We start from the raw sequence: 11,228 nt of genomic DNA on the forward strand, positions 1-11,228 counted from the left end.
AGATCGAACTTTGAAGCAAACCCAGCTGTAAGATGTTCCCTTGATTAGTAAGATCAATTTCTACAAGTCCCTAGGCATATTCATTCGTTATAAAGATACGCAGTTTCTTTGATGATATTACAAAATAAGTTTCAAGGTTTCAAAGCTTTTTTTCGCTGGTTAGTGGGGGTATTATTAAATGGAGTATATAGTTCGATAGGTATTAAATTGAGAAATCAGGTGGTACTCATAACTTCGAAATCTTAGATTTTTGAGCTAGCGGCCTTCGGATCTAGGTATTTGATTTAAAAAAATATTATCAAGAATCTTATAAGACTACATTAAATACACCCAGACCTTATATTTATGCCTTGTCCACTACTCATCTTCAGTCTTTATTGGCCACGCAGTTCAACCTCAACTTAACCACCTGAATTGCTGTACTGTTTAGAATCCGTTAGGATAGCGCCCTGAGGGACATCAAAAGCAAAACCAAAAGGAGTTATCGAAATTCTATTTCCTACTGGCAACCGTTCCAATTGCCGTACAGATGTCAGCGATGGCATTATAGCAGGAGGTTTATGCCAATATTTGGCAAATTTGACACTGGAAAGCTTCAACAGGATGTAAGTGGGCGAAACTCATGATGTTATCAAAGTCAAAAGCTCTATATTCGTGTCTGCTCTTATTAGCAGCATTAAGGACTATGGAGAGCTTGTGAGATTGCCAAAATGTTATTAAGACATGATTCCGATTAGGATGTATGACAGCACAGCCTACCCTTCTTGCTTTGAGGATAATGAGACCGTTTGGAATATAAGAGGTATAAAGCGACCTCCACAACTGGTAAATACTAAAGGGGCAGTAGGCAAATGTACTTCCCTGCAGGAGTAGGGGCGGCACTGATACGGCAGAGAAACTGCTGTGAACGCTAAAGCTGACCTGTCAAGCGATGTTCGAGCGTTGGGTGTTCCAGCCAGGCCCCTTGTCAAATGTTGGATGGTATTGTGACCTTCTTACTGCCTGGATTAAACTTTATCTAACAGAAGCCAGTGGTAGAAACAGCATACTGAAACAAGGCTTATAAATTGAGAAAAAGTACGCTACACTTTGTCAGCACGAATCTTATCTTTCTGTCGCCCTATAAAAAAGGAGGTTTAACTAAGCAAGCCATGTGGGAAAGGCATAGAAATGACTAGTTACATGTCGAACAAACTAAATCTTCTCCAAAGCTACAAATACCTCGCAAGCTTCTAACTAAGCTCGTTAGACTTCAGTCAGATTCAATTACAAATTTAGCTTACAGTGGATATCGTACCCACTTTTATGGATTAAATTATGCCAACCGACCGATTATATCTTCACCGTATACAAGGGCGCCATCATGACACTTTGTCATTGTGCAATATCTAACTAAAGAACTGTTGAAAAATTCGACCAAGGCTAAGTATTTGAGTTGACAAAAAAAGAAAGGTTCTGCCTCCAACATCGTCAAATAGAGTGAAAGACGTCATACAAGCTACAACCACTACATCGTGTGCATCACCTTGATTGAACTAGCTCTCCCATCCGAGAACAGATTTTAATCCATTCAGAAGGTCTGTCTGCAGAGGTGCCGTCATCTGATCAGAAAGCGTTATAAGTGGATGCCCAATTTGGATGGGATCAAAATGGATGGAATCAAAATCTCGCGCTGGTTAGGTCCCTAATAGCGGGGCGCTCCCGCCTATATACACTTTCTACGTCTTTTTAACATTAGCAGCCACACGAATAAAATTAAAAACCATGGGATATGTGTAACCAAAAGGGTAAAGTCATAGGCGTCTTTTCACACACTTTAGACTTTAAGGAACAATATGTCTCAACATATACAACCATATAGGCTAAAGTGCCACCGAAAGAGCTTGAAAATGGTAATGAAAATAGCGCCATGAGAAAGTGCTTGTCGAGTAGGGTATTGTACCAGTGCTAAAACTACAGATATATTGTGAACGGAAAGTAAAATGCTCAGCTGAAAACAGTTCTTGTCTCCCAACAGTGATTGGTAAACTCCCTGACTGAAGTTCTGTCATAAGCCTTCTCAGCTTAAAAGATATTGTATTTATACCGAATTTTGTTAGTTGTGATGTTTGAATTTTATTAAAAAAGAGAATATAACAAGATTTCTCAATTTTACACTAAAATTTTCCGGATACACAAAATAGTAACGTTATATTAAGGTAGTAAAAAAATAATAACTATTATTGTTACCAAAAACTGCTACATTAAAATGGCAATAAATTTTGTTTTCGATTGTTTGTTGAGTGAGCTTAAAGGCGAAGCTATAAATGATTACTTTTGATGGCCAACAAACAACATGAAGACATAAAAAAAGTAAAGGAACGAAAACATAAAATGACAAGACAACAAAACAATTATTTTGACCAAGACTCTGCCGACAGCTAACCCCAGTGGTCGGCATGCCTTTCTTGGAAATTGTTCAGCTGTGCAATCGTAAATGAGAAAATTATTTTAACAATATTTTCCAGTAAAATTTGACACAAAAGAAATTTAAGACCATTTGCTTTTGCTCCCTTTAACTTAATATTTCTGCGCTGGTTAAATAAACGTCAAATGAGTTTAAAAAATAATAACGTAAACAAAGCTCAATAAAATTGGAACATTCCTTAAGTCTTAAGTTTTCTCTCTTCACAGAAATGAGCCACTTTGTGAGTCTAATATGGTAGGATTTGCACTTGATCTAAGAAATTGTGCAGGCGCGCGCTTCTTTCCACGCCTTTTCTGCTTGATGCATCATATTCAACTTCTGTCTCCTTTTGATTACTACCAAACGGATTGCAAAGATAGGCCCACGTGCACCCTAGCATTCTCTTGCATACATACAGTGCCGCAGAGGAATTTCTTCGCTCTCTCTCAAAGATTATTATCGACTCCTCTTTATTATAATCAGCTTCTGCAGTGCTAATTTGTTTATGCTTGCGGCGAAGTTTCCTCGTGAAGGAAAATGTCCAGTAATAATGCCCTCTCACTGCAGATTTTTTGGTTAGATAAGCAACGTTTTTTTCTCTTTCTATCCATACATAACCAAAAGGATCTTAAGACCGCGAAATAAGCCCCGATGGTACATAGAAAGTTCGCCGCACCAAAAAAACTACTCTTCAGTTTTCCCAACGAGGTCACCCAGTGTTAGTTGCCCAGAGTTACCCGCCTCATTTATGCGTACTTCGAAACCCTGTTGTTGCTGTTTTTGATGTTGTTGTTGTTGTAGCGATAAGGACACTCCCCGAAGGCCGTGGGGATTGTTATAGATGTTGGTGGTCCTTCTCCGGATGCTACTGCCCTCCCACCCCCTAGATTCATGAGGAGTTAGGAGTTTCGCCAGAGCCTCGGTTGTTAATGAAACAGGATTTGTCACAGATAGGTGAGGGTGACAATTGGGTTGGAAAAGCTATATATTGCGCTGGCAACACCTTGAAAGGAATTGCGCTACATAACCCCTTGAATCTATTTGGTATTTTGGTCGCCTCTTATCACAGGCATACATAGCGCGCGAATAATCTAACCCCGTAACCCGCTGGAGTACTACGAAACCCTTGAAATTTTCTACGTTTGGGGGACCCAGCAAAAAGAAACATATAAAAGTCTTTTGAATTCCAGTAAATCTCAACAATATGTACTAGAGAATATACGAATTAATTTTACTATATATTTTAACACATTTAAAGTCGTCAGTCCGTCAAAAACTCGCTTAACATTGGTCGCCGAACCCCTTACTACCCACGGAAAAAAAATGTCACGGAGTTGCACTGCAAGAGTCAGAAACCTGGAAAGACTGAAATCAGAATCAGCACAGATACCCTTTTTCAATATCTGTGTATGTGAAAAAATTAAGTACTCCTAGAAATTTAACTGATAATCTCTCTTCCGAACAAGTGCTACTTTAGACTGAGGCAGGTAAAGTGTCAAGTTCTCTCCCAATGGGAAATGGGCATACCCCTCCTGCTATATCTCCCAAAAGCATATGCAATGACAACAACAACTGAGTAGCCCAGAGAAATGTTCTTCGGAAGTTTAATAGAATTTTACACTTCTCCGAAGGCAAGTATCAAATATAGTTTTCTTCTTTGGGAAGTATTAATTTCTCCTCATCATATTCTTATGTACAACATCGAAAGCAATTTTTGTCAGCAGATATATGGACTTTTGTACATTTTAAATAGCCATTATCATTGCTACCATGAGTAGATAACAAAATTATATACAACACAATTGCACTTTTATTAAGCAAGCAGAAGTTGTTGCTTGCAATGCAATTGAACTTTATTACATCCAACCATCTCATCTGTTCTAATAAAAATATTGATGAATTGATATGAAACTTCTTCATTTTTCCTACACTGACTATTGATGGAATCGTCGTCAAAACATATTTGGGCATTTTTAAACAACTTTTTGGTGTTTTGCACCCTAATGGTTTATTTTAAGACTACTACTTAAATTAGTCGAATGGAGTATCTAAAGGCGCGTATTTATGTCATGATAAATATCCATAAGGCGGAAAAAAGCTATCCGTGGAACTACGTTTCATCTAGGGGCCGCCAAGCAGAAAGATTTTCTGCGCAGAAATTCTTTGGCTTGTACAACTGGTGTTGAAGAAGCTAATAATTATTTTTCAAAATCAATATACTTGGATACTTTACTCTAATATTTCCGCCTTAATTTCGTTGACTGCCTTAAATCGCAAATTTACTTAACTAAAAGTATAAAGTTGATCGCAAGTGTTTGTCGGCAAATCGATCATCGAAGCAGCGCCGTAATAAAAGACTTTGAAGATATTTACAAGACATAATCGAAACATCTGTTGCCTTGTCCATCCTGATGTCGTGTTGTATAAATTTTTCTCAAAGTATTCAATAATAAATTAATAGGTATAACTTTACATGAGTTGTTGACTGCTAAATCACGGCCAAAAATGACGGCAGGGTGTCGGAAGACGTCTTTTGATCTCGGTGTCTACGATCCGAAAATAGGAATAAAAATGTTGATTCTGTCGAAAAATATTAGCATAAAAAAGATGGCTGATCCATATCACTGGCGTTATCTATATCATTTCTTCGCAAAACACTGTGGTTAGGTCCACAACCGGCTGCGCCATACGATATTACGGCGCAAAAACAACCTTCTACATAGATACCTCTAAGTGTGAAAACAAATAATGAAAGAGACAGCGACCGACTCAAAAATTAATACTTTTTTTATCCAAATGTATTTTGATAGAACTAAAATTTTTCATTTCCGTTTTCAAATAGTTGATTTTGATGTCAAACCTTTTTACGATACCTTTCCCTTCATTCTTGTACGGTTTTTTGGTACCTCATATACATTTTTACTCTTTCGAATAAGAAAAGCACCGATCTCTTACAACATTTTTGGTGGATTTCATTTGGCTCAGCGGTAACGTTTAATTACAGATATAGTTCAGGGTCGTTTCCTGGAAACGAATGAACCATTTTTTAGAATAAAATGAACTATGAGCTCTAGTTCGGGGCATTTCTTGGAAACGAATTGAGAGAGAAAGAATGTTACATATTGTAACGAATATTGAGAAATTCGTGATTATTTTACAGATTCTGATAACGTTCGAATCTCTGAACTGTCGAATAAGTAACTGAAATATTCAGTATTATAACACGTTCTTTATTTAGACTACTTTTGGAGTAGCACCTGACAATTACTTTTATCGCGTAATTCACTAAAGCGTGTTAAAATTAAACTGATCGATTCTCTCTTACTTCGCGCTGCTTTTATACTATCATTTAGCCTCGTTCTTTTCTCCAAAGGTCTGGGACTTTTTACGAATATGAGTTGTATCTCATATTTGGTTATTTAGCTATCTACATGTATATCTGTAGTTTATGTTTGCTTCTAGCCATATGCGTGTGTGTGTGTGAATAACAACTTCTGCTCTTAGCTGATGATAACGTGACGTGTGATTATTTCTCTTTCTTTTTCGCTCTTATTTGCTGACTGTACATGTGTATGTGAAATAATCTCTTTGCTTCGAGCTGCTAGTTATGTGTGCGAAATATTCCCTTCGCTATCAGATTTGATGTTTACATGTACAAGTTTGTGGCTGCTTGCTTTATTACTGTTGTGCATTTATTAAGAGCAGCATAGTGATGAACCGAAATGCTATTATTCGCCACACCTTCTATTCATCTGTGCTAAAAATGTGCAATTGTAATAACAAAAGTTTTTTTTTTACTATATATAGTGCAGCGAATAAATATAAACTCAAATATATTATTTACTTTTGCTATGTAGAGATGTTTACATTTTTTTGCAAGCTACTGTGTATAAATAGTATTTCCCTTATTGGGAAAAATGACCTCATTGGATGCCTTTACTTACTTACTTACTTACTTACTTAATTGGCGCTTAACCGTCTAAACGGTTATGGCCGTCCAACAAGGCGCGCCAGTCGCTCCTTCGCTCCGCCAACCGGCGCCAATTGGTCACACCAAGGGAGTTTAAATCGTTTTCCACCTGGTCCTTCCAACGGAGTGGGGGCCGCCCTCTACCTCTGCTTCCATAGGCGGGTTCCGATAGAAACACTTTCTTGGCCGGAGCATCATTTTTCATTCGCATAACATGGCCTAGCCAGCGCAGCCGCTGCGTTTTAATTCGCTGGACTATGTTGATGTCTGCGTATAGCTCGTACAGCTCATCATTAAATCTTCTTCGGTACTCGCCATCGCCAACGCGTAGAGGTCCATAAATCTTTCGAAGAACTTTTCTCTCGAACACTCCCAAAGCCGCTTCATCTGCTGTTGTCATGGTCCATGCTTCTGCCCCATATAGCAGGACGGGTACGATAAGTGACTTGTAGAGTATGATTTTCGTTCGCCGAGAGAGGACTTTACTTTTCAATTGCCTACATAGTCCAAAGTAGCATTTATTGGCAAGATTGATTCTTCGCTGGATTTCAGTGCTGATGTTGTTGCTAGTGTTGATGCTGGTTCCCAAATAAACGAAGTCTTTTACTATTTCGAAATTATGGCTGCCAACGGTAGCGTGGTTGCCAAGGCGCATATGCGCTGACTCTTTGCTCGATGACAGCAGGTACTTCGTTTTGTCCTCATTCACCATCAAACCCATCTTTACCGCTTCTTTTTCCAGCTTGGAGTAAGCAGAACTAACAGCGCGGGTGTTTAGACCGATGATATCAATGTCATCAGCATATGCCAGTAATTGCACGCTTTTATAGTATATTGTTCCAGTGCGGTTAAGTTCTGCAGCTAGTATAATTTTCTCCAGCATCAAATTAAAGAAATCGCACGATAGGGGGTCACCCTGTCTGAAACCTCGTTTAGTTTCGAACGGCTCGGAGAGGTCCTTCCCAATTCTGACTGAGCTGATGGTGTTGCTCAACGTCATTTTGCACAGCCGTATAAGTTTTGCGGGGAAACCAAATTCAGACATAGCGGCATATAGGCAGCTCCTTTTCGTGCTGTCGAAGGCGGCTTTAAAGTCGACGAAGAGGTGATGTGTGTCGATTCTCTTTTCACGGGTTTTTTCCAAGATTTGGCGCATTGTTAAAATCTGGTCGATCGTAGATTTACCAGGTCTGAAGCCGCACTGATAAGGTCCAATCAGCCGGTTCACGGTGGGCTTCAATCTTTCGCACAATACACTTGAAAGGACCTTATATGCGATATTAAGAAGGCTGATTCCACGATAGTTGGTGCATTTTGCAGTATCCCCCTTCTTGTGGACTGGGCAAAGAACACTTAGATTCCAACCGTCGGGCATGCTTTCGTCCGCCCATATTTTGCTAAGAAGCTGCTGCATGCGCCTTACCAACTCCTCGCCGCCGAACTTGAATAGCTCCGCAGGCAATCCATCAGCGCCCACGGCCTTGTTGTTTTTCAATCTGGTTATTGCTATTCTAACTTCGTCATAATCGGGCGGGGGGACATATATTCCATCATCATCGATTGCGGGATCGGGTTCTTCATCTCTGCGCGGTGAATTGCTGCCTCCATTTAGGAGAGCAGAGAAGTGTTCCCTCCATAATCTAAGCACTCTCTGGACATCAGTTACAAGGTCGCCGTTTTCATTCCTACAGGAGTTTGCCCCGGTCTTGAAACCTTCCGTCTGTCGCCGTATTTTTTGGTAGAATTTTCGGGCGTTATTCGTGGTGGCTAGCAGCTCAAGCTCCTCGCACTCACGCCTTTCTGCTTCTGCTTTTTTCTTCCTGAAAAGGCGTCTCGCTTCCCTTTTCAACTCACGATAGCGTTCACACACTCCTCTTGTCGCGCTCGCTTTTAACGTAGCCCTGTAGGCAGCGTCTTTTCTTTCGGTTGCAACGCGGCATTCTTCATCATACCAGTTGTTTTTCCGTAGCCGCCGGTAACCAATTTTTTCTTCGGCGGCAGTATGAAGTGCTTTGGAGATATGCTCCCACTGCTCCTGTATTCCTTCAGGATGAGTTGTGCCCTCAGAGAGCAGGTTTGAGAGTCGAGTTGCGAAATCATTGGCAGTCTGTTGTGATTGAAGCTTTTCGACGTCCAGTTTTCCTTGTGTTTTTTGTTTCTTGTTTTTAGCCGCGTTGAGGCGGGTGCGTATTTTGGCTGCAACGAGATAATGGTCCGAATCGATGTTAGGTCCTCGGATCGTTCGCACATCTAAAACACTGGAGGCATGCCGTCCGTCTATCACAACGTGATCGATCTGATTGCGAGTATTTCGATCAGGAGACAGCCATGTAGCTTGATGTATCTTTTTATGCATGAACCTCGTGCTTGATATGACCATGTTTCGAGCACCGGCAAAGTCAATCAGCCTCAGTCCGTTAGGAGAAGTTTCATTGTGTAGGCTGAACTTTCCGACTGTAGGGCCAAAAACACCTTCTTTGCCCACCCTGGCGTTAAAGTCACCAAGCACGACTTTTATATCATGACGGGGGCAGCGCTCGTATGTGCGTTCTAATTGTTCATAAAAAGTGTCTTTCACCTCATCGTCTTTCTCCTCTGTCGGCGCATGGGCGCAGATGAATGATATATTAAAAAATTTTGCTTTTATTCGAATAGCGGCGAGACGCTCGTCCACAGGCGTGAACGCCAGCACTTGGCGACAAAGTCTCTCTCCCACCACGAATCCGACGCCGAAACTGCGCTTATTCGCATGGCCACTCCAATATATGTCACAATTTTTTATCTTCTTTCTTCCTTGCTTCGTCCAACGCATTTCTTGGATGGCGGTGATGTCAGATTTTGCTTTGACGAGGACATCAACCAGCCGGGCATCTGCACCAATCCCATTCAGGGAGCGGACGTTCCAGGTGCATGCCCTCAATTCATTGTCCTTCAAACGTTTGCCATGGTCGTCATCAATAGAGAGTGTATTTATCCGAGGCTTGTTGTTATATTTCATTGGAGTACGGTTTTACGTGGCGGGTCCCAAGCCCAGCGCACAACCCGCTCAGCGGGGGTGAAAATGTTACTTGGCACGTTTATATAGCGAGCCGCTTGCTCCAAGACAGACGCCCGCTTGCAGCCGCACCTAGAGGTGTACAGACGCTGCCGATGAGATCTCCCCCGGCTAGCCCTTAAACCGATTATGTCAGAGTGGCCTAGCCAGGTTGCCGCCTTCTCACATTAGCTCACCGCTAAACGGGTGTTTAGCGGCTACCCAGAGGATACTTGGCCGCAAGCGACCGGCAGTAGTGAGCTGCTTGAACCGCATGCAAAAGAATCGCTCTGGCCATTCCCAGGTGAATGGCGGTCAGAAGCTTTCCCCACTTTCGTGGACTTCTACACACGGCCCCACCCTCCTCCTTTATGCCTGGATGCCTTTACCCAGTAGAAATTGTCCGTTATTTTAACAAAAATGAGGAGTAGGAACGCATTTTTGCTGAGAATAATTATAAACTCTATACATAATTGATCTCTGTAACTGTAAATTTTGTTTTAGTAGGAGCTTTCACTGAATAGTGGTTATTCCCATTTCTCTTTTAGAATTAAGGGCCAGTCTCAGTTGTGCACTGCTCTTATCAGAACGCTTTCTTTGCTTGGTTTATTGAAGGGCGCCATGCCACGTGGAAAACAGTTGAGTGAAATTGAAATTCAAAGAATATTAGACTTACGAAAATGCGGAAAAACACAAAGACAAATCGCTTTCGAAATAAATAGGTCACAAGGTGTTGTTAAAAATTGTGTGAAGCTTGGTCGTGAAAACTATGCCAAGAAGAAACGTTCAGGCCGTCCTAAAAAATTTTCTTCCATCACAAAACGGGCAACCCTTCGGGAAGTGTCGGTCACTGGAGCATCGTCATCCAAATTTGTAGGCCGACTGAACCTAAACTGTCATCCTAGTACCCTGAGAAAATGGGCAGCGTCTTCAGAAAATCTACAATACAGAAAATGCATTTCAAAACCGGCTTTAAGACAAAGGCACATTGAGGCAAGGCTTAAATTTGCGGAAGAGCACATACAAAATGGAACAATCTTGTCACACGTTAAATTCAGTGATGAAAAAAAGTTCAATTTGGATATCGCTACTACTGGCATGATTTACACAACGACGTTCGAATAATGTCTAAACGTGCACAGGGAGGAGGATTTGTCATGGTTTGGGCAGCTTTTAAAAGTGAACTTAAGTCCGAAATTGCATTTGTTTCTGGCAGGATGAATGCGCTATCATACGAACATACTTTATTTGAAAACCTCCTTCCGTTTATAACGTTATCAGAAGACGAAGAATTCATTTTCCAGGAAGATAACGCACCCATTCACGCAGCAAAAACAACAAAGAAGTGGTTTGAGGAATTCGGTGTCCCGATTTTAGCAAGGCCAGCTTTGAGCCCAGATTCAAGCCTCATAGAAAACTTGTGGGGAATCCTGTCAAGAAAGGTTTACGATCCGGAAAGACCTTCTATTGAGACAGTGTCTGAACTTAAAGACAGAATCATAAGCTCGTAGGGGGGGGGGATTCCTGGTGGTACTCTAAGTAAGCTTGTTCAGAGTGTCCCACGCCGTTTGGTGGATGTACTCAAAAACCATGGTCGGTCCACAAAATATTAGGGAAAAATAAGAAAGTGAGTTTATAGTTATTCTCAAGTTTTTGGACGAATAAGCGGATTCTGTTTAATTCAAACGAAAAATGTTTAAATGTATTTAATAAATTATGTTTAATATGTCGCTGTATCTAGTAAGTACACATGTACGAAAGTTTAGTTTAATTTAATT

Source organism: Eurosta solidaginis, chromosome 4 (assembly GCF_040869045.1).
Source record: "Eurosta solidaginis isolate ZX-2024a chromosome 4, ASM4086904v1, whole genome shotgun sequence".
NCBI classification, from domain to species: domain Eukaryota; kingdom Metazoa; phylum Arthropoda; class Insecta; order Diptera; family Tephritidae; genus Eurosta; species Eurosta solidaginis.